This window comes from Stegodyphus dumicola, chromosome 5 (genome assembly GCF_044657685.1).
Source record: "Stegodyphus dumicola isolate Sdum_Otavi_A_Nest chromosome 5, ASM4465768v1".
NCBI lineage: Eukaryota > Metazoa > Arthropoda > Arachnida > Araneae > Eresidae > Stegodyphus > Stegodyphus dumicola.
Window position 1 is genome coordinate 148,889,971 of NC_140772.1, and position 23,864 is coordinate 148,913,834.

Below are 23,864 nucleotides of genomic sequence, written 5' to 3' on the forward strand. Positions count from 1 at the left end.
CAAGATTCTCTCCCCCCATTTTGGACTCATCAAGAGGTGAGTTTAGACTTTCCAAGATTTATGACCCCCCAAAATGGGTCTCGGAAGGAATAGAATGCATTGACGCTCATAGATATTGAAGTAGACTCAAAAAAACGGGCGTTTGAGTTAGTTTCTAGACTATTTCTATACAAATTCCACGGTATCCAATGACGTAATGGTTGCGTTCAAACAGAGTCGATAGAGGATCTTTTTCAAGATTTGGTCCCCCCATTTTGGACTCATCAGGCGGTGAGTTTAGATTTTAATAGATAGGATGAGAGAGTGACCCCCCAAAATGGGTCTCGGAAGGAATAGAATGCATTGACTCTCATGGGTATTGAAATAGAGTAAGAAAAACGGGCGTTTGAGTTAGTTTCTAGACTATTTCTATAGAAATTCCACCGTACCCAATGACGTCATCGTTGCGTTCAAACAGAGTCCACAGAGGATTTTTTTCAAGATTTCCCTTCCCCATTTTGCACTCAACAAGAGGTGAGTTTAGATTTTCCAAGATTGGGTGACTCCCCAAAATGGGTTTCGGAAGGAATAGATTGCATTGACACTCATGGGTATTGAAATAGATTGAAAAAAACGGGCGTTTGAGTTAGTTTCTAGAATATTTCTATACGAATTCCACTATATACAATGACGTCATCGTTGCGTTCAAACAGAGTCGACAGAGGATCTTTTTCAAGATTTCTTCCCCCCCATTTTGGACTCATCAAGTGGTGAGTTTAGATTTTCCAAGATTGGATGAGAGAGTGACCCCCCAAAATGGGTCTCGGAAGGAATAGAATGCATTGACACTCATGGGTATTGAAATAGTGTGAGAAAAACGGGCGTTTGAGTTAGTTTCTAGACTATTTCTATAGAAATTCCACCGTATCCAATGACGTCATCGTTGCGTTCAAATAGAGTCCACAGAGGATTTTTTTAAAGATTTCCTCCCCCCCATTTTGGACTCATTAAGAGGTGAGTTTAAATTTTCCAAGATTGTATGACCGCCCAAAATGGGTTTCGGAAGGAATAGATTGCATTGACACTCATGGGTATTGAAATAGGCTGAAAAAAACGGGCGTTTGAGTTAGTTTCTATACTCTGTCTATACAAATTCCATCGTATCCAATGACGTCATCGTTGCGTTCAAACAGATTCGACAGAGGATCTTTTTCAAGAATTCCTCCCCCCATTTTGCACTCAACAAGAGGTGAGTTTAGATTTTCCAACATTGAATGACCCCCTAAAATGGGTTTCGGAAGGAATAGATTGCATTGACAGTCATGGGTATTGAAATAGGCTGTAAAAAACGGGCGTTTGATTTAGTTTCTAGACTGTTTCTGTACAAATTCCACCGTATCCAATGACGTCATCATTGCGTTCAACCAGAGTCGACAGAGGATCATCCTTTCTAAAAATAGATCATGACTCATCCACTTTTAAAAATAGAATTCAAAGAAAAACAATGAGTCACGGTCTATTTTTAGAAAGGGTGGGTCATGATCTATTTTTAGAATGATGACACATCATTCCCACAGAAAAGAGGAGATCCTTAACTTTTATTATGTCTAAAGACATAACAAAAAGTTTTTTTCTAATAACTTAGCCAGCCAGAAATTTTTTCCAGGCCTCAAAAATTTTTTTCCAGCCGACTCGACCTTCGATTGATAAGACAGCACTATATTTATTAAGAAAGGACTCTTCTTTACATTTTTCAAAATTCCCAGTTTTTCGCAACAGATGACTGTGAACTGTTCAAGAATGCAGATCCGTATACAAGATTTTCTGGAGAGCGATTCGAATTTGTTTAAAGTGACTCATTAGATATTTACGTCATCGTTGCGTTCAAACAGAGTCGACAGAGGATCTTTTTCAAGATATACTCCCCCTGTTTTGGACTCATCAAGAGGTGAGTTTAGATTTTCCAAGATTTATGACCCCTCAAAATGGGTCTCGGAAGGAATAGAATCCATTGACGCTCATGGGTATTGAAATAGACTGAAAAAACGGGCGTTTGTGTTAGTTTCTAGACTATTTCTATACAAATTCCACCGTATCCAATGACGTCATCGTTGCGTTCAAACAGAGTCGATAGAGGATCTTTTTCAAGATTTGGTCCCCCCGTTTTGGACTCATCAGAAGGTGAGTTTAGATTTTCCAAGATTGAGAGAGTAACCCCGCAAAATGGGTCTCGGAAGGAATAGCATGCATTGACACTCCTGGGTATTGAAATAGGCTGAAAAAAACGGGCGTTTGAGTTAATTTCTAAACTATTTCTATACAAATTTCACCGTATCCAATGACGTCATCGTTGCGTTCAAACAGAGTCGACAGAGGATCTTTTTCAAGATTTCCTCCCCCCATTTTGGACTCATCAAGAGATGAGTTTAGATTTTCCAAGATTGGATGAGAGAGTGACCCCCAAAATGGGTCTCGGAAGGAATAGAATGCATTGACTCTCATGGGTATTGAAATAGAGTGAGAAAAACGGGCGTTTGAGTTAGTTTCTATACTCTGTCTATACAAATTCCATCGTATCCAATGACGTCATCGTTGCGTTCAAACAGATTCGACAGAGGATCTTTTTCAAGAATTCCTCCCCCCATATTGCACTCAACAAGAGGTGAGTTTAGATTTTCCAAGATTGGATGACCCCACAGAGTGGGTTTCGGAGGGAATACATTGCATTGACACTCATGGGTGTTGAAATAGACTGAAAAAACGGGCGTTTGAGTTAATTTCTAGACTATTTCTATACAAATTCCACCGTATCCAATGACGTAATCGTTGCGTTCAAACAAAGTGGACAGAGGACATTTTTCAAGATTCTCTCCCCCCATTTTGGACTCATCAAGAGGTGAGTTTAGACTTTCCAAGATTTATGACCCCCCAAAATGGGTCTCGGAAGGAATAGAATGCATTGACGCTCATGGATATTGAAATAGACTGAAAAAAACGGGCGTTTGAGTTAGTTTCTAGACTATTTCTATACAAATTCCACGGTATCCAATGACGTAATCGTTGCGTTCAAACAGAGTCGATAGAGGATCTTTTTCAAGATTTGGTCCCCCCATTTTGGACTCATCAGGCGGTGAGTTTAGATTTTAATAGATAGGATGAGAGAGTGACCCCCCAAAATGGGTCTCGGAAGGAATAGAATGCATTGACTCTCATGGGTATTGAAATAGAGTAAGAAAAACGGGCGTTTGAGTTAGTTTCTAGACTATTTCTATAGAAATTCCACCGTACCCAATGACGTCATCGTTGCGTTCAAACAGAGTCCACAGAGGATTTTTTTCAAGATTTCCCTTCCCCCTTTTGCACTCAACAAGAGGTGAGTTTAGATTTTCCAAGATTGGGTGACTCCCCAAAATGGGTTTCGGAAGGAATAGATTGCATTGACACTCATGGGTATTGAAATAGATTGAAAAAAACGGGCGTTTGAGTTAGTTTCGAGAATATTTCTATACGAATTCCACTATATACAATGACGTCATCGTTGCGTTCAAACAGAGTCGACAGAGGATCTTTTTCAAGATTTCTTCCCCCCCATTTTGGACTCATCAAGAGGTGAGTTTAGATTTTCCAAGATTGGATGAGAGAGTGACCCCCCAAAATGGGTCTCGGAAGGAATAGAATGCATTGACACACATGGGTATTGAAATAGTGTGAGAAAAACGGGCGTTTGAGTTAGTTTCTAGACTATTTCTATCGAAATTCCACCGTATCCAATGACGTCATCGTTGCGTTCAAATAGAGTCCACAGAGGATTTTTTTAAAGATTTCCTCCCCCCCCCATTTTGGACTCATTAAGAGGTGAGTTTAAATTTTCCAAGATTGTATGACCGCCCAAAATGGGTTTCGGAAGGAATAGATTGCATTGACACTCATGGGTATTGAAATAGGCTGAAAAAAACGGGCGTTTGAGTTAGTTTCTATACTCTGTCTATACAAATTCCATCGTATCCAATGACGTGATCGTTGCGTTCAAACAGATTCGACAGAGGATCATTTTCAAGAAATCCTCCCCCCATTTTGCACTCAACAAGAGGTGAGTTTAGATTTTCCAAGATTGAATGACCCCCTAAAATGGGTTTCGGAAGGAATAGATTGCATTGACAGTCATGGGTATTGAAATAGACTGAAAAAAACGGGCGTTTGAGTTAGTTTCTAAACTATTTCTATACAAATTCCACCGTATCCAATGACGTCATCGTTGCGTTCAAACAGAGTCGACAGAGGATCTTTTTCAAGATTTCCTCCCCCCATTTTGGACTCATCAAGAGGTGAGTTTAGATTTTCCAAGATTGGATGAGAGAGTGACCCCCAAATTGGGTCTCGGAAGGAATAGAATGCATTGACTCTCATGGGTATTGAAATAGAGTGAGAAAAACGGGCGTTTGAGTTAGTTTCTATACTCTGTCTATACAAATTCCATCGCATCCAATGATGTCATCGTTGCGTTCAAACACATTCGACAGAGGATCTTTTTCAAGAATTCCTCCCCCCATTTTGCACTCAACAAGAGGTGAGTTTCGATTTTCCAAGATTGGGTGACTCCCCAAAATGGGTCTCGGAAGGAATAGAATGAATTGACACTCGTGGGTATTGAAATAGGCTGTAAAAAACGGGCGTTTGATTTAGTTTCTAGACTGTTTCTGTACAAATTCCACCGTATCCAATGACGTCATCATTGCGTTCAACCAGAGTCGACAGAGGATCATCCTTTCTAAAAATAGATCATGACTCATCCACTTTTAAAAATAGAATTCCAAGAAAAACAATGAGTCACGGTCTATTTTTAGAAAGGGTGGGTCATGATCTATTTTTAGAATGATGACACATCATTCCCAAAAAAAAGAGGAGATCCTTAACTTTTATTATGTCTAAAGACATAACAAAAAGTTTTTTTTCTAATAACTTAGCCAGCCAGAAATTTTTTCCAGGCCTCAAAAATTTTTTTCCAGCCGACTCGATCTTCGATTGATAAGACAGCACTATATTTATTAAGAAAGGACTCTTCTTTACATTTTTCAAAATTCCCAGTTTTTCGCAACAGATGACTGTGAACTGTTCAAGTATGCAGATCCGTATACAAGATTTTCTGGAGAGCGATTCGAATTTGTTTAAAGTGACTCATTAGATATTTACGTCATCGTTGCGTTCAAACAGAGTCGAGAGAGGATCTTTTTCAAGATATTCTCCCCCTGTTTTGGACTCATCAAGAGGTCAGTTTAGATTTTCCAAGATTTATGACCCCTCAAAATGGGTCTCGGAAGGAATAGAATGCATTGACGCTCATGGGTATTGAAATAGACTGAAAAAACGGGCGTTTGTGTTAGTTTCTAGACTATTTCTATACAAATTCCACCGTATCCAATGACGTCATCGTTGCGTTCAAACAGAGTCGATAGAGGATCTTTTTCAAGATTTGGTCCCCCCGTTTTGGACTCATCAGGAGGTGAGTTTAGATTTTCCAAGATTGGATGAGAGAGTAACCCCGCAAAATGGGTCTCGGAAGGAATAGCATGCATTGACACTCCTGGGTATTGAAATAGATTGAAAAAAACGGCGTTTGAGTTATTTCCTAGACAGTTTCTATACAAATTCCACCGTTTCCAATGACGTCTTCGTTGCGTTCAAACAGAGACGACAGAGGAGCTTTTTCAAGATTTCTTCCCCCATTTTGGACTCAACAAGAGGTGAGTTTAGACTTTCCAAGATTTATGACCCCCCAAAATGGGTCTCGGAAGGAATAGAATGCATTGACACTCATGGATATTGAAATAGACTGAAAAAAACGGGCGTTTGAGTTAGTTTCTAGACTATTTCTATACAAATTTCACGGTATCCAATGACGTCATCGTTGCGTTCAAATAGAGTCCACAGAGGATTTTTTTAAAGATTTCCTCCCCCCCCCCATTTTGGACTCATTAAGAGGTGAGTTTAGATTTCCAAGATTGGATGAGAGAGTGACCCCCAAAATGGGTGTCGGAAGGAATAGAATGCATTGACTCTCATGGGTATTGAAATAGAGTGAGAAAAACGGGCGTTTGAGTTAGTTTCTATACTCTGTCTATACAAATTCCATCGTATCCAATGACGTCATCGTTGCGTTCAAACAGATTCGACAGAGGATCTTTTTCAAGAATTCCTCCCCCCATTTTGCACTCAACAAGAGGTGAGTTTAGATTTTCCAAGATTGGATGACCCCCCAAAATGGGTTTCGGAGGGAATACATTGCATTGACACTCATGGGTATTGAAATAGACTGAAAAAACGGGCGTTTGAGTTAATTTCTAGACTATATCTATACAAATTCCACCGTATGCAATGACGTAATCGTTGCGTTCAAACAAAGTGGACAGAGGACATTTTTCAAGATTCTCTCCCCCCATTTTGGACTCATCAAGAGGTGAGTTTAGACTTTCCAAGATTTATGACCCCCCAAAATGGGTCTCGGAAGGAATAGAATGCATTGACGCTCATGGATATTGAAATAGACTGAAAAAAACGGGCGTTTGATTTAGTTTCTAGACTATTTCTATACAAATTCCACGGTATCCAATGACGTAATCGTTGCGTTCAAACAGAGTCGATAGAGGATCTTTTTCAAGATTTGGTCCCCCCATTTTGGACTCATCAGGCGGTGAGTTTAGATTTCCAAGATTGGATGAGAGAGTGACCCCACAAAATGGGTCTCGGAAGGAATAGAATGCATTGACACTCATGGGTATTGAAATAGTCTGAAAAAAACGGGCGTTTGAGTTAGTTTCTAAACTATTTCTATACAAATTCCACCGTATCCAATGACGTCATCGTTGCGTTCAAACAGAGTCGACAGACGATCGTTTTCAAGATTTCCTCCCCCCATTTTGGACTCATCAAGAGGTGAGTTTAGATTTTCCCAGATTGGATGAGAGAGTGATCCCCAAAATGGGTCTCGGAAGGAATAGAATGCATTGACTCTCATGGGTATTGAAATAGAGTGAGAAAAACGGGCGTTTGAGTTAGTTTCTATACTCTGTCTATACAAATTCCATCGTATCCAATGACGTCATCGTTGCGTTCAAACAGATTCGACAGAGGATCTTTTTCAAGAATTCCTCCCCCCATTTTGCACTCAACAAGAGGTGAGTTTAGATTTTCCAAGATTGGATGACCCCCCAAAATGGGTTTGGGAGGGAATACATTGCATTGACACTCATGGGTATTGAAATAGACTGAAAAAACGGGCGTTTGAGTTAATTTCTCGACTATTTCTATACAAATTCCACCGTATCCAATGACGTAATCGTTGCGTTCAAACAAAGTGGACAGAGGACATTTTTCAAGATTCTCTCCCCCCATTTTGGACTCATCAAGAGGTGAGTTTAGACTTTCCAAGATTTATGACCCCCCAAAATGGGTCTCGGAAGGAATAGAATGCATTGACTCTCATGGGTATTGAAATAGAGTAAGAAAAACGGGCGTTTGAGTTAGTTTCTAGACTATTTCTATAGAAATTCCACCGTACCCAATGACGTCATCGTTGCGTTCAAACAGAGTCCACAGAGGATTTTTTTCAAGATTTCCCTTCCCCCTTTTGCACTCAACAAGAGGTGAGTTTAGATTTTCCAAGATTGGGTGACTCCCCAAAATGGGTTTCGGAAGGAATAGATTGCATTGACACTCATGGGTATTGAAATAGATTGAAAAAAACGGGCGTTTGAGTTAGTTTCGAGAATATTTCTATACGAATTCCACTATATACAATGACGTCATCGTTGCGTTCAAACAGAGTCGACAGAGGATCTTTTTCAAGATTTCTTCCCCCCCATTTTGGACTCATCAAGAGGTGAGTTTAGATTTTCCAAGATTGGATGAGAGAGTGACCCCCCAAAATGGGTCTCGGAAGGAATAGAATGCATTGACACACATGGGTATTGAAATAGTGTGAGAAAAACGGGCGTTTGAGTTAGTTTCTAGACTATTTCTATCGAAATTCCACCGTATCCAATGACGTCATCGTTGCGTTCAAATAGAGTCCACAGAGGATTTTTTTAAAGATTTCCTCCCCCCCCATTTTGGACTCATTAAGAGGTGAGTTTAAATTTTCCAAGATTGTATGACCGCCCAAAATGGGTTTCGGAAGGAATAGATTGCATTGACACTCATGGGTATTGAAATAGGCTGAAAAAAACGGGCGTTTGAGTTAGTTTCTATACTCTGTCTATACAAATTCCATCGTATCCAATGACGTGATCGTTGCGTTCAAACAGATTCGACAGAGGATCATTTTCAAGAAATCCTCCCCCCATTTTGCACTCAACAAGAGGTGAGTTTAGATTTTCCAAGATTGAATGACCCCCTAAAATGGGTTTCGGAAGGAATAGATTGCATTGACAGTCATGGGTATTGAAATAGACTGAAAAAAACGGGCGTTTGAGTTAGTTTCTAAACTATTTCTATACAAATTCCACCGTATCCAATGACGTCATCGTTGCGTTCAAACAGAGTCGACAGAGGATCTTTTTCAAGATTTCCTCCCCCCATTTTGGACTCATCAAGAGGTGAGTTTAGATTTTCCAAGATTGGATGAGAGAGTGACCCCCAAATTGGGTCTCGGAAGGAATAGAATGCATTGACTCTCATGGGTATTGAAATAGAGTGAGAAAAACGGGCGTTTGAGTTAGTTTCTATACTCTGTCTATACAAATTCCATCGCATCCAATGATGTCATCGTTGCGTTCAAACACATTCGACAGAGGATCTTTTTCAAGAATTCCTCCCCCCATTTTGCACTCAACAAGAGGTGAGTTTCGATTTTCCAAGATTGGGTGACTCCCCAAAATGGGTCTCGGAAGGAATAGAATGAATTGACACTCGTGGGTATTGAAATAGGCTGTGAAAAACGGGCGTTTGATTTAGTTTCTAGACTGTTTCTGTACAAATTCCACCGTATCCAATGACGTCATCATTGCGTTCAACCAGAGTCGACAGAGGATCATCCTTTCTAAAAATAGATCATGACTCATCCACTTTTAAAAATAGAATTCCAAGAAAAACAATGAGTCACGGTCTATTTTTAGAAAGGGTGGGTCATGATCTATTTTTAGAATGATGACACATCATTCCCACAGAAAAGAGGAGATCCTTAACTTTTATTATGTCTAAAGACATAACAAAAAGTTTTTTTTCTAATAACTTAGCCAGCCAGAAATTTTTTCCAGGCCTCAAAAATTTTTTTCCAGCCGACTCGATCTTCGATTGATAAGACAGCACTATATTTATTAAGAAAGGACTCTTCTTTACATTTTTCAAAATTCCCAGTTTTTCGCAACAGATGACTGTGAACTGTTCAAGTATGCAGATCCGTATACAAGATTTTCTGGAGAGCGATTCGAATTTGTTTAAAGTGACTCATTAGATATTTACGTCATCGTTGCGTTCAAACAGAGTCGAGAGAGGATCTTTTTCAAGATATCCTCCCCCTGTTTTGGACTCATCAAGAGGTGAGTTTAGATTTTCCAAGATTTATGACCCCTCAAAATGGGTCTCGGAAGGAATAGAATGCATTGACGCTCATGGGTATTGAAATAGACTGAAAAAACGGGCGTTTGTGTTAGTTTCTAGACTATTTCTATACAAATTCCACCGTATCCAATGACGTCATCGTTGCGTTCAAACAGAGTCGATAGAGGATCTTTTTCAAGATTTGGTCCCCCCGTTTTGGACTCATCAGGAGGTGAGTTTAGATTTTCCAAGATTGGATGAGAGAGTAACCCCGCAAAATGGGTCTCGGAAGGAATAGCATGCATTGACACTCCTGGGTATTGAAATAGATTGAAAAAAACGGCGTTTGAGTTATTTCCTAGACAGTTTCTATACAAATTCCACCGTTTCCAATGACGTCTTCGTTGCGTTCAAACAGAGACGACAGAGGAGCTTTTTCAAGATTTCTTCCCCCATTTTGGACTCAACAAGAGGTGAGTTTAGACTTTCCAAGATTTATGACCCCCCAAAATGGGTCTCGGAAGGAATAGAATGCATTGACACTCATGGATATTGAAATAGACTGAAAAAAACGGGCGTTTGAGTTAGTTTCTAGACTATTTCTATACAAATTTCACGGTATCCAATGACGTCATCGTTGCGTTCAAATAGAGTCCACAGAGGATTTTTTTAAAGATTTCCTCCCCCCCCCATTTTGGACTCATTAAGAGGTGAGTTTAGATTTCCAAGATTGGATGAGAGAGTGACCCCCAAAATGGGTGTCGGAAGGAATAGAATGCATTGACTCTCATGGGTATTGAAATAGAGTGAGAAAAACGGGCGTTTGAGTTAGTTTCTATACTCTGTCTATACAAATTCCATCGTATCCAATGACGTCATCGTTGCGTTCAAACAGATTCGACAGAGGATCTTTTTCAAGAATTCCTCCCCCCATTTTGCACTCAACAAGAGGTGAGTTTAGATTTTCCAAGATTGGATGACCCCCCAAAATGGGTTTCGGAGGGAATACATTGCATTGACACTCATGGGTATTGAAATAGACTGAAAAAACGGGCGTTTGAGTTAATTTCTAGACTATTTCTATACAAATTCCACCGTATCCAATGACGTAATCGTTGCGTTCAAATAAAGTGGACAGAGGACATTTTTCAAGATTCTCTCCCCCCATTTTGGACTCATCAAGAGGTGAGTTTAGACTTTCCAAGATTTATGACCCCCCAAAATGGGTCTCGGAAGGAATAGAATGCATTGACGCTCATGGATATTGAAATAGACTGAAAAAAACGGGCGTTTGATTTAGTTTCTAGACTATTTCTATACAAATTCCACGGTATCCAATGACGTAATCGTTGCGTTCAAACAGAGTCGATAGAGGATCTTTTTCAAGATTTGGTCCCCCCATTTTGGACTCATCAGGCGGTGAGTTTAGATTTCCAAGATTGGATGAGAGAGTGACCCCACAAAATGGGTCTCGGAAGGAATAGAATGCATTGACACTCATGGGTATTGAAATAGTCTGAAAAAAACGGGCGTTTGAGTTAGTTTCTAAACTATTTCTATACAAATTCCACCGTATCCAATGACGTCATCGTTGCGTTCAAACAGAGTCGACAGACGATCGTTTTCAAGATTTCCTCCCCCCATTTTGGACTCATCAAGAGGTGAGTTTAGATTTTCCCAGATTGGATGAGAGAGTGATCCCCAAAATGGGTCTCGGAAGGAATAGAATGCATTGACTCTCATGGGTATTGAAATAGAGTGAGAAAAACGGGCGTTTGAGTTAGTTTCTATACTCTGTCTATACAAATTCCATCGTATCCAATGACGTCATCGTTGCGTTCAAACAGATTCGACAGAGGATCTTTTTCAAGAATTCCTCCCCCCATTTTGCACTCAACAAGAGGTGAGTTTAGATTTTCCAAGATTGGATGACCCCCCAAAATGGGTTTGGGAGGGAATACATTGCATTGACACTCATGGGTATTGAAATAGACTGAAAAAACGGGCGTTTGAGTTAATTTCTCGACTATTTCTATACAAATTCCACCGTATCCAATGACGTAATCGTTGCGTTCAAACAAAGTGGACAGAGGACATTTTTCAAGATTCTCTCCCCCCATTTTGGACTCATCAAGAGGTGAGTTTAGACTTTCCAAGATTTATGACCCCCCAAAATGGGTCTCGGAAGGAATAGAATGCATTGACTCTCATGGGTATTGAAATAGAGTAAGAAAAACGGGCGTTTGAGTTAGTTTCTAGACTATTTCTATAGAAATTCCACCGTACCCAATGACGTCATCGTTGCGTTCAAACAGAGTCCACAGAGGATTTTTTTCAAGATTTCCCTTCCCCCTTTTGCACTCAACAAGAGGTGAGTTTAGATTTTCCAAGATTGGGTGACTCCCCAAAATGGGTTTCGGAAGGAATAGATTGCATTGACACTCATGGGTATTGAAATAGATTGAAAAAAACGGGCGTTTGAGTTAGTTTCGAGAATATTTCTATACGAATTCCACTATATACAATGACGTCATCGTTGCGTTCAAACAGAGTCGACAGAGGATCTTTTTCAAGATTTCTTCCCCCCCATTTTGGACTCATCAAGAGGTGAGTTTAGATTTTCCAAGATTGGATGAGAGAGTGACCCCCCAAAATGGGTCTCGGAAGGAATAGAATGCATTGACACACATGGGTATTGAAATAGTGTGAGAAAAACGGGCGTTTGAGTTAGTTTCTAGACTATTTCTATCGAAATTCCACCGTATCCAATGACGTCATCGTTGCGTTCAAATAGAGTCCACAGAGGATTTTTTTAAAGATTTCCTCCCCCCCCATTTTGGACTCATTAAGAGGTGAGTTTAAATTTTCCAAGATTGTATGACCGCCCAAAATGGGTTTCGGAAGGAATAGATTGCATTGACACTCATGGGTATTGAAATAGGCTGAAAAAAACGGGCGTTTGAGTTAGTTTCTATACTCTGTCTATACAAATTCCATCGTATCCAATGACGTGATCGTTGCGTTCAAACAGATTCGACAGAGGATCATTTTCAAGAAATCCTCCCCCCATTTTGCACTCAACAAGAGGTGAGTTTAGATTTTCCAAGATTGAATGACCCCCTAAAATGGGTTTCGGAAGGAATAGATTGCATTGACAGTCATGGGTATTGAAATAGACTGAAAAAAACGGGCGTTTGAGTTAGTTTCTAAACTATTTCTATACAAATTCCACCGTATCCAATGACGTCATCGTTGCGTTCAAACAGAGTCGACAGAGGATCTTTTTCAAGATTTCCTCCCCCCATTTTGGACTCATCAAGAGGTGAGTTTAGATTTTCCAAGATTGGATGAGAGAGTGACCCCCAAATTGGGTCTCGGAAGGAATAGAATGCATTGACTCTCATGGGTATTGAAATAGAGTGAGAAAAACGGGCGTTTGAGTTAGTTTCTATACTCTGTCTATACAAATTCCATCGCATCCAATGATGTCATCGTTGCGTTCAAACACATTCGACAGAGGATCTTTTTCAAGAATTCCTCCCCCCATTTTGCACTCAACAAGAGGTGAGTTTCGATTTTCCAAGATTGGGTGACTCCCCAAAATGGGTCTCGGAAGGAATAGAATGAATTGACACTCGTGGGTATTGAAATAGGCTGTAAAAAACGGGCGTTTGATTTAGTTTCTAGACTGTTTCTGTACAAATTCCACCGTATCCAATGACGTCATCATTGCGTTCAACCAGAGTCGACAGAGGATCATCCTTTCTAAAAATAGATCATGACTCATCCACTTTTAAAAATAGAATTCCAAGAAAAACAATGAGTCACGGTCTATTTTTAGAAAGGGTGGGTCATGATCTATTTTTAGAATGATGACACATCATTCCCACAGAAAAGAGGAGATCCTTAACTTTTATTATGTCTAAAGACATAACAAAAAGTTTTTTTTCTAATAACTTAGCCAGCCAGAAATTTTTTCCAGGCCTCAAAAATTTTTTTCCAGCCGACTCGATCTTCGATTGATAAGACAGCACTATATTTATTAAGAAAGGACTCTTCTTTACATTTTTCAAAATTCCCAGTTTTTCGCAACAGATGACTGTGAACTGTTCAAGTATGCAGATCCGTATACAAGATTTTCTGGAGAGCGATTCGAATTTGTTTAAAGTGACTCATTAGATATTTACGTCATCGTTGCGTTCAAACAGAGTCGAGAGAGGATCTTTTTCAAGATATCCTCCCCCTGTTTTGGACTCATCAAGAGGTGAGTTTAGATTTTCCAAGATTTATGACCCCTCAAAATGGGTCTCGGAAGGAATAGAATGCATTGACGCTCATGGGTATTGAAATAGACTGAAAAAACGGGCGTTTGTGTTAGTTTCTAGACTATTTCTATACAAATTCCACCGTATCCAATGACGTCATCGTTGCGTTCAAACAGAGTCGATAGAGGATCTTTTTCAAGATTTGGTCCCCCCGTTTTGGACTCATCAGGAGGTGAGTTTAGATTTTCCAAGATTGGATGAGAGAGTAACCCCGCAAAATGGGTCTCGGAAGGAATAGCATGCATTGACACTCCTGGGTATTGAAATAGATTGAAAAAAACGGCGTTTGAGTTATTTCCTAGACAGTTTCTATACAAATTCCACCGTTTCCAATGACGTCTTCGTTGCGTTCAAACAGAGACGACAGAGGAGCTTTTTCAAGATTTCTTCCCCCATTTTGGACTCAACAAGAGGTGAGTTTAGACTTTCCAAGATTTATGACCCCCCAAAATGGGTCTCGGAAGGAATAGAATGCATTGACACTCATGGATATTGAAATAGACTGAAAAAAACGGGCGTTTGAGTTAGTTTCTAGACTATTTCTATACAAATTTCACGGTATCCAATGACGTCATCGTTGCGTTCAAATAGAGTCCACAGAGGATTTTTTTAAAGATTTCCTCCCCCCCCCATTTTGGACTCATTAAGAGGTGAGTTTAGATTTCCAAGATTGGATGAGAGAGTGACCCCCAAAATGGGTGTCGGAAGGAATAGAATGCATTGACTCTCATGGGTATTGAAATAGAGTGAGAAAAACGGGCGTTTGAGTTAGTTTCTATACTCTGTCTATACAAATTCCATCGTATCCAATGACGTCATCGTTGCGTTCAAACAGATTCGACAGAGGATCTTTTTCAAGAATTCCTCCCCCCATTTTGCACTCAACAAGAGGTGAGTTTAGATTTTCCAAGATTGGATGACCCCCCAAAATGGGTTTCGGAGGGAATACATTGCATTGACACTCATGGGTATTGAAATAGACTGAAAAAACGGGCGTTTGAGTTAATTTCTAGACTATATCTATACAAATTCCACCGTATGCAATGACGTAATCGTTGCGTTCAAACAAAGTGGACAGAGGACATTTTTCAAGATTCTCTCCCCCCATTTTGGACTCATCAAGAGGTGAGTTTAGACTTTCCAAGATTTATGACCCCCCAAAATGGGTCTCGGAAGGAATAGAATGCATTGACGCTCATGGATATTGAAATAGACTGAAAAAAACGGGCGTTTGATTTAGTTTCTAGACTATTTCTATACAAATTCCACGGTATCCAATGACGTAATCGTTGCGTTCAAACAGAGTCGATAGAGGATCTTTTTCAAGATTTGGTCCCCCCATTTTGGACTCATCAGGCGGTGAGTTTAGATTTCCAAGATTGGATGAGAGAGTGACCCCACAAAATGGGTCTCGGAAGGAATAGAATGCATTGACACTCATGGGTATTGAAATAGTCTGAAAAAAACGGGCGTTTGAGTTAGTTTCTAAACTATTTCTATACAAATTCCACCGTATCCAATGACGTCATCGTTGCGTTCAAACAGAGTCGACAGACGATCGTTTTCAAGATTTCCTCCCCCCATTTTGGACTCATCAAGAGGTGAGTTTAGATTTTCCCAGATTGGATGAGAGAGTGATCCCCAAAATGGGTCTCGGAAGGAATAGAATGCATTGACTCTCATGGGTATTGAAATAGAGTGAGAAAAACGGGCGTTTGAGTTAGTTTCTATACTCTGTCTATACAAATTCCATCGTATCCAATGACGTCATCGTTGCGTTCAAACAGATTCGACAGAGGATCTTTTTCAAGAATTCCTCCCCCCATTTTGCACTCAACAAGAGGTGAGTTTAGATTTTCCAAGATTGGATGACCCCCCAAAATGGGTTTGGGAGGGAATACATTGCATTGACACTCATGGGTATTGAAATAGACTGAAAAAACGGGCGTTTGAGTTAATTTCTCGACTATTTCTATACAAATTCCACCGTATCCAATGACGTAATCGTTGCGTTCAAACAAAGTGGACAGAGGACATTTTTCAAGATTCTCTCCCCCCATTTTGGACTCATCAAGAGGTGAGTTTAGACTTTCCAAGATTTATGACCCCCCAAAATGGGTCTCGGAAGGAATAGAATGCATTGACACTCATGGATATTGAAATAGACTGAAAAAAACGAGCGTTTGAGTTAGTTTCTAGACTATTTCTATACAAATTCCACGGTATCCAATGACGTAATCGTTGCGTTCAAACAGAGTCGATAGAGGATCTTTTTCAAGATTTGGTCCCCCCATTTTGGACTCATCATGCTGTGAGTTTAGATTTCCAAGATTGGATGAGAGAGTGACCCCGCAAAATGGGTCTCGGAAGGAATAGAATGCATTGACACTCCTGGGTATTGAAATAGACTGAAAAAAAGGGGCGTATGTGTTAGTTTCTAGACTGTTTCTGTACAAATTCCACCGTATCCAATGACGTCTTCGTTGCGTTCAAACAGAGTCGACAGAGGATCTTTTTCAAGATTTCCTCCCCCCATTTTGGACTCAACAAGTGGTGAGTTTAGATTTTCCAAGATTGGATGACCCCCCAAAATGGGTTTGGGAGGGAATACATTGCATTGACACTCATGGGTATTGAAATAGACTGAAAAAACGGGCGTTTGAGTTAATTTCTCGACTATTTCTATACAAATTCCACCGTATCCAATGACGTAATCGTTGCGTTCAAACAAAGTGGACAGAGGACATTTTTCAAGATTCTCTCCCCCCATTTTGGACTCATCAAGAGGTGAGTTTAGACTTTCGAAGATATATGACCCCCCAAAATGGGTCTCGGAAGGAATAGAATGCATTGACACTCCTGGGTATTGAAATAGACTGAAAAAAACGGGCGTATGTGTTAGTTTCTAGACTGTTTCTGTACAAATTCCACCGTATCCAATGACGTCTTCGTTGCGTTCAAACAGAGTCGACAGAGGATCTTTTTCAAGATTTCCTCCCCCCATTTTGGACTCAACAAGAGGTGAGTTTAGATTTTCGAAGATTGGATGACCCCCCAAAATGGGTTTCGGAGGGAATAGATTGCATTGACACTCATGGGTATTGTAATAGACTGAAAAAAACGGGCGTTTGAGTTAGTTTCTAGACTATTTCTATACAAATTCAACCGTATCCAATGCCGTCATCGTTGTGTTCAAACAGAGTCGACAGAGGATTTTTTCAAGATTTCCTCCCCCCATTTTGGACTCATCAAGAAGTGAGTTCAGATTTTCCAAGATTGGATGAGAGAGTGACCCCCCAAAATTGGTGTCGGAAGGAATAGAATAAAATGACACTCGTGGGTATTGAAATAGGCTGAGAAAAACGGGCGTTTGAGTTAGTTTCTAGATTATTTCTATACAAATTCCACCGTATCCAATGACGTCATCGTTGCGTTCAAACAGAGTCGACAGAGGATCTTTTCAAGATTTCCTCCCCTCATTTTGGACTCATCAAGAGGTGAGTTTAAATTTTCCAAGATTGGATGACCCCCCAAAATGGGTTTCGGAAGGAATAGATTGCATTGACACTCATGGGTATTGAAATAGACTGAAAAAAACGGGCGTTTGAGTTAGTTTCTAGACTATTTCTATACAAATTCAACCTTATCCAATGACGTCATCGTTGCGTTCAAACAGAGTCGACAGAGGATTTTTTCAAGATTTCCTCCCCCCATTTTGGACTCATCAAGAGGTGAGTTTAAATTTTCCAAGATTTATGACCACCAAAATTGGTCTGGGAAGGAATAGAATGCATTGACACACATGGATATTGAAATAGACTGAAAAAAACGGGCGTTTGAGTTAGTTTCTAGACTATTTCTATACAAATTCCACGGTATCCAATGACGTAATCGTTGCGTTCAAACAGAGTCGATAGAGGATCTTTTTCAAGATTTGGTCCCCCCATTTTGGACTCATCAGGAGGTGAGTTTAGATTTCCAAGATTGGATGAGAGAGTGACCCCGCAAAATGGGTCTCAGAAGGAATAGAATGCATTGACACTCCTGGGTATTGAAATAGACTGAAAAAAACGGGCGTATGAGTTAGTTTCTAGACTGTTTCTGTACAAATTCCACCGTATCCAATGACGTCTTCGTTGCGTTCAAACAGAGTCGACAGAGGATCTTTTTCAAGATTTCCTACCCCCCATTTTGGACTCAACAAGAGGTGAGTTTAGATTTTCCAAGATTGGATGATCCCCCAAAATGGGTTTCGGAAGGAATAGATTGCATTGACACTCATGGGTATTGAAATAGACTGTAAAAAACGGGCGTATGAGTTAGTTTCTATATTCTGTCTATACAAATTCCATCGTATCCAATGACGTCATCGTTGCGTTCAAACAGAGTCGACAGAGGATCTTTTCAAGATTTCCTCCCCTCACTTTGGACTCATCAAGAGGTGAGTTTAAATTTTCCAAGATTTATGACCACCAAAATTGGTCTCGGATGGAATAGAATGCATTGACACTCATGTGTATTGAAATAGACTGAAAAAGCGGGCGTTTGAGTTAATTTCTAGACTATTTCTATACAAATTCCACCGTATCCAATGACGTAATCGTTGCGTTCAAACAAAGTGGATAGAGGACATTTTTCAAGATTCTCTCCCCCCATTTTGGACTCATCAAGAGGTGAGTTTAAATTTTATCAGGAGGTGAGTTTAGATTTCCAAGATTCGATGAGAGAGTGACCCCGCAAAATGGGTCTCGGAAGGAATAGAATGCATTGACACTCCTGGGTATTGAAATAGACTGAAAAAAACGGGCGTATGAGTTAGTTTCTAGACTGTTTCTGTACAAATTCCACCGTATCCAATGACGTCTTCGTTGCGTTCAAACAGAGTCGACAGAGGATCTTTTTCAAGATTTCCCCCCCCCCCATTTTGGACTCAACAAGAGGTGAGTTTAGATTTTCCTGGATGACCCCCCAAAATGGGTTTCGGAAGGAATATATTGCATTGACACTCATGGGTATTGAAATAGACTGTAAAAAACGGGCGTATGAGTTAGTTTCTAGACTGTTTCTGTACAAATTTCACCGTATCCAATGACGTCTTCGTTGCGTTCAAACAGAGTCCAAAGAGGATTTTTTCAAGATTTCCTCCCCCCATTTTGGACTCATCAAGAGGTGAGTTTAGATTTTCCAAGATTGAATGAGAGAGTGACCCTGCAAAATGGGTCTCGGAAGGAATAGAATGCATTGACTCTCATGGGTATTTAAATAGACTGAAAAAAACGGGCGTTTGAGTTAGTTTCAAGACTATTTCTATACAAATACCACCGTATCCAATGACGTCATCGTTGCGTTCAAACAGAGTCGACAGAGGATCTTTTTCAAGATTCTCTCCCCCCATTTTGGACTCAACAAGAGGTAAGTTTAGATTTTCGAAGATTGGATGACCCCCCAAAATGGGTTTCGGAGGGAATAGATTGCATTGACACTCATGGGTATTGGAATAGACTGAAAAAAACGGGCGTTTGAGTTAGTTTCTAGACTATTTCTATACAAATTCAATCGTATCCAATGACGTCATCGTTGCGTTCAAACAGAGTCGACAGAGGATTTTTTCAAGATTTCCTCCCCCCATTTTGGACTCATCAGGAGGTGAGTTTAGATTTTCCAAGATTGGATGAGAGAGTGACCCCCCAAAATGGGTCTCGGAAGGAATAGAATTCATTGACACACCTGGGTATTGAAATAGACTGAAAAAAACGGGCGTATGAGTTAGTTTCTAGACTATTTCTGTACAAATTCCACCGTATCCAATGACGTCATCGTTGCGTTCAAACAGAGTCCACAGAGGATATTTTTCAAGATTTCCTCCCCCCATTTTGCACTCAAGAAGAGGTGAGTTAAGATTTTCCAAGATTGGATGACCCCCTAAAATGGGTTTCGGAGGGAATAGATTGCATTGACACTCATGGGTATTGAAATAGACTGAAAAGAACGGGCGTTTGAGTTAGTTTCTAGACTATTTCTATACAAATTCCACCGTATACAAAGACGTCATCGTTGCGTTCAAACAGAGTCGACAGAGGATATTTTTCAAGATTTCCTCCCCCCATTTTGCACTCAAGAAGAGGTGAGTTAAGATTTTCCAAGATTGGATGACCCCCTAAAATGGGTTTCGGATGGAATAGATTGCATTGACACTCATGTGTATTGAAATAGACTGAAAAAGCGGGCGTTTGAGTTAATTTCTAGACTATTTCTATACAAATTCCACCGTATCCAATGACGTAATCGTTGCGTTCAAACAAAGTGGATAGAGGACATTTTTCAAGATTCTCTCCCCCCATTTTGGACTCATCAAGAGGTGAGTTTAAATTTTATCAGGAGGTGAGTTTAGATTTCCAAGATTCGATGAGAGAGTGACCCCGCAAAATGGGTCTCGGAAGGAATAGAATGCATTGACACTCCTGGGTATTGAAATAGACTGAAAAAAACGGGCGTATGAGTTAGTTTCTAAACTGTTTCTGTACAAATTCCACCGTATCCAATGACGTCTTCGTTGCGTTCAAACAGAGTCGACAGAGGATCTTTTTCAAGATTTCCCCCCCCCCATTTTGGACTCAACAAGAGGTGAGTTTAGATTTTCCTGGATGACCCCCCAAAATGGGTTTCGGAAGGAATATATTGCATTGACACTCATGGGTATTGAAATAGACTGTAAAAAACGGGCGTATGAGTTAGTTTCTAGACTGTTTCTGTACAAATTTCACCGTATCCAATGACGTCTTCGTTGCGTTCAAACAGAGTCCAAAGAGGATTTTTTCAAGATTTCCTCCACCCATTTTGGACTCATCAAGAGGTGAGTTTAGATTTTCCAAGATTGAATGAGAGAGTGACCCTGCAAAATGGGTCTCGGAAGGAATAGAATGCATTGACTCTCATGGGTATTTAAATAGACTGAAAAAAACGGGCGTTTGAGTTAGTTTCAAGACTATTTCTATACAAATTCCACCGTATCCAATGACGTCATCGTTGCGTTCAAACAGAGTCGACAGAGGATCTTTTTCAAGATTCTCTCCCCCCATTTTGGACTCAACAAGAGGTAAGTTTAGATTTTCGAAGATTGGATGACCCCCCAAAATGGGTTTCGGAGGGAATAGATTGCATTGACACTCATGGGTATTGGAATAGACTGAAAAAAACGGGCGTTTGAGTTAGTTTCTAGACTATTTCTATACAAATTCAATCGTATCCAATGACGTCATCGTTGCGTTCAAACAGAGTCGACAGAGGATTTTTTCAAGATTTCCTCCCCCCATTTTGGACTCATCAGGAGGTGAGTTTAGATTTTCCAAGATTGGATGAGAGAGTGACCCCCCAAAATGGGTCTCGGAAGGAATAGAATGCATTGACACACCTGGGTATTGAAATAGACTGAAAAAAACGGGCGTATGAGTTAGTTTCTAGACTATTTCTGTACAAATTCCACCGTATCCAATGACGTCATCGTTGCGTTCAAACAGAGTCGACAGAGGATATTTTTCAAGATTTCCTCCCCCCATTTTGCACTCAAGAAGAGGTGAGTTAAGATTTTCCAAGATTGGATGACCCCCTAAAATGGGTTTCGGAGGGAATAGATTGCATTGACACTCATGGGTATTGAAATAGACTGAAAAGAACGGGCGTTTGAGTTAGTTTCTAGACTATTTCTATACAAATTCCACCGTATACAAAGACGTCATCGTTGCGTTCAAACAGAGTCGACAGAGGATCTTTTTCAAGGTTTCCTCCCTCCCATTTTGGACTCATCAAGAGGTGAGTTTAGAATTTTCCAAGATTGGATGAGAGTTTGACCCCCCAAAATGGGTCTCGGAAGGAATAGAATGCATTGACACTCATGGGTATTGAAATAGGCTGAACAAAACGGGCGTTTGAGTTAGTTTCTCGAGTTTTTCTATAAAAATTCCACCGTATCCAATGACGTCATCGTTGCTTTCAAACCGAGTCGACAGAGGATCTTTTTCAAGATTTCCTCCCCCCATTTTGGACTCATCAAGAGGTGAGTTTAGATTTTCCAAGATTGGATGAGAGAGTGACTCCCGAAAATGGGTCTCGGGAGAAATAGAATGCATTGACACTCATGGGTATTGAAATAGACTGAAAAAAACGGGCGTTTGAGTTAGTTTCTCGAGTTTTTCTATACAAATTCCACCGTATCCAATGACGTCATCGTTGCTTTCAAACAGAGTCGACAGAGGATCTTTTTCAAGATTTCCTCCCCCCATTTTGGACTCATCAAGAGGTGAGTTTAGATTTTCCAAGATTGGATGAGAGAGTGACCCCTCATGGGTCTCGGAAGGAACAGAATGCTTTGACACTGATGGGTATTGAAATAGATTGAAAAAAACGGCGTTTGAGTTATTTCCTAGACAGTTTCTATACAAATTCCACCGTTTCCAATGACGTCTTCGTTGCGTTCAAACAGAGACGACAGAGGAGCTTTTTCAAGATTTCTTCCGCCATTTTGGACTCAACAAGAGGTGAGTTTAGACTTTCCAAGATTTATGACCCCCCAAAATGGGTCTCGGAAGGAATAGAATGCATTGACACTCATGGATATTGAAATAGACTGAAAAAAACGGGCGTTTGAGTTAGTTTCTAGACTATTTCTATACAAATTTCACGGTATCCAATGACGTAATCGTTGCGTTCAAACAGAGTCGATAGAGGATCTTTTTCAAGATTTGGTCCCCCCATTTTGGACTCATCAGGCGGTGAGTTTAGATTTCCAAGATTGGATGAGAGAGTGACCCCCAAAATGGGTCTCGGAAGGAATAGAATGCATTGACTCTCATGGGTATTGAAATAGAGTGAGAAAAACGGGCGTTTGAGTTAGTTTCTATACTCTGTCTATACAAATTCCATCGTATCCAATGACGTCATCGTTGCGTTCAAACAGATTCGACAGAGGATCTTTTTCAAGAATTCCTCCCCCCATTTTGCACTCAACAAGAGGTGAGTTTAGATTTTCCAAGATTGGATGACCCCCCAAAATGGGTTTCGGAGGGAATACATTGCATTGACACTCATGGGTATTGAAATAGACTGAAAAAACGGGCGTTTGAGTTAATTTCTAGACTATATCTATACAAATTCCACCGTATGCAATGACGTAATCGTTGCGTTCAAACAAAGTGGACAGAGGACATTTTTCAAGATTCTCTCCCCCCATTTTGGACTCATCAAGAGGTGAGTTTAGACTTTCCAAGATTTATGACCCCCCAAAATGGGTCTCGGAAGGAATAGAATGCATTGACGCTCATGGATATTGAAATAGACTGAAAAAAACGGGCGTTTGATTTAGTTTCTAGACTATTTCTATACAAATTCCACGGTATCCAATGATGTAATCGTTGCGTTCAAACAGAGTCGATAGAGGATCTTTTTCAAGATTTGGTCCCCCCATTTTGGACTCATCAGGCGGTGAGTTTAGATTTCCAAGATTGGATGAGAGAGTGACCCCACAAAATGGGTCTCGGAAGGAATAGAATGCATTGACACTCATGGGTATTGAAATAGGCTGAAAAAAACGGGCGTTTGAGTTAGTTTCTAAACTATTTCTATACAAATTCCACCGTATCCAATGACGTCATCGTTGCGTTCAAACAGAGTCGACAGACGATCGTTTTCAAGATTTCCTCCCCCCATTTTGGACTCATCAAGAGGTGAGTTTAGATTTTCCAAGATTGGATGAGAGAGTGATCCCCAAAATGGGTCTCGGAAGGAATAGAATGCATTGACTCTCATGGGTATTGAAATAGAGTGAGAAAAACGGGCGTTTGAGTTAGTTTCTATACTCTGTCTATACAAATTCCATCGTATCCAATGACGTCATCGTTGCGTTCAAACAGATTCGACAGAGGATCTTTTTCAAGAATTCCTCCCCCCATTTTGCACTCAACAAGAGGTGAGTTTAGATTTTCCAAGATTGGATGACCCCCCAAAATGGGTTTGGGAGGGAATACATTGCAT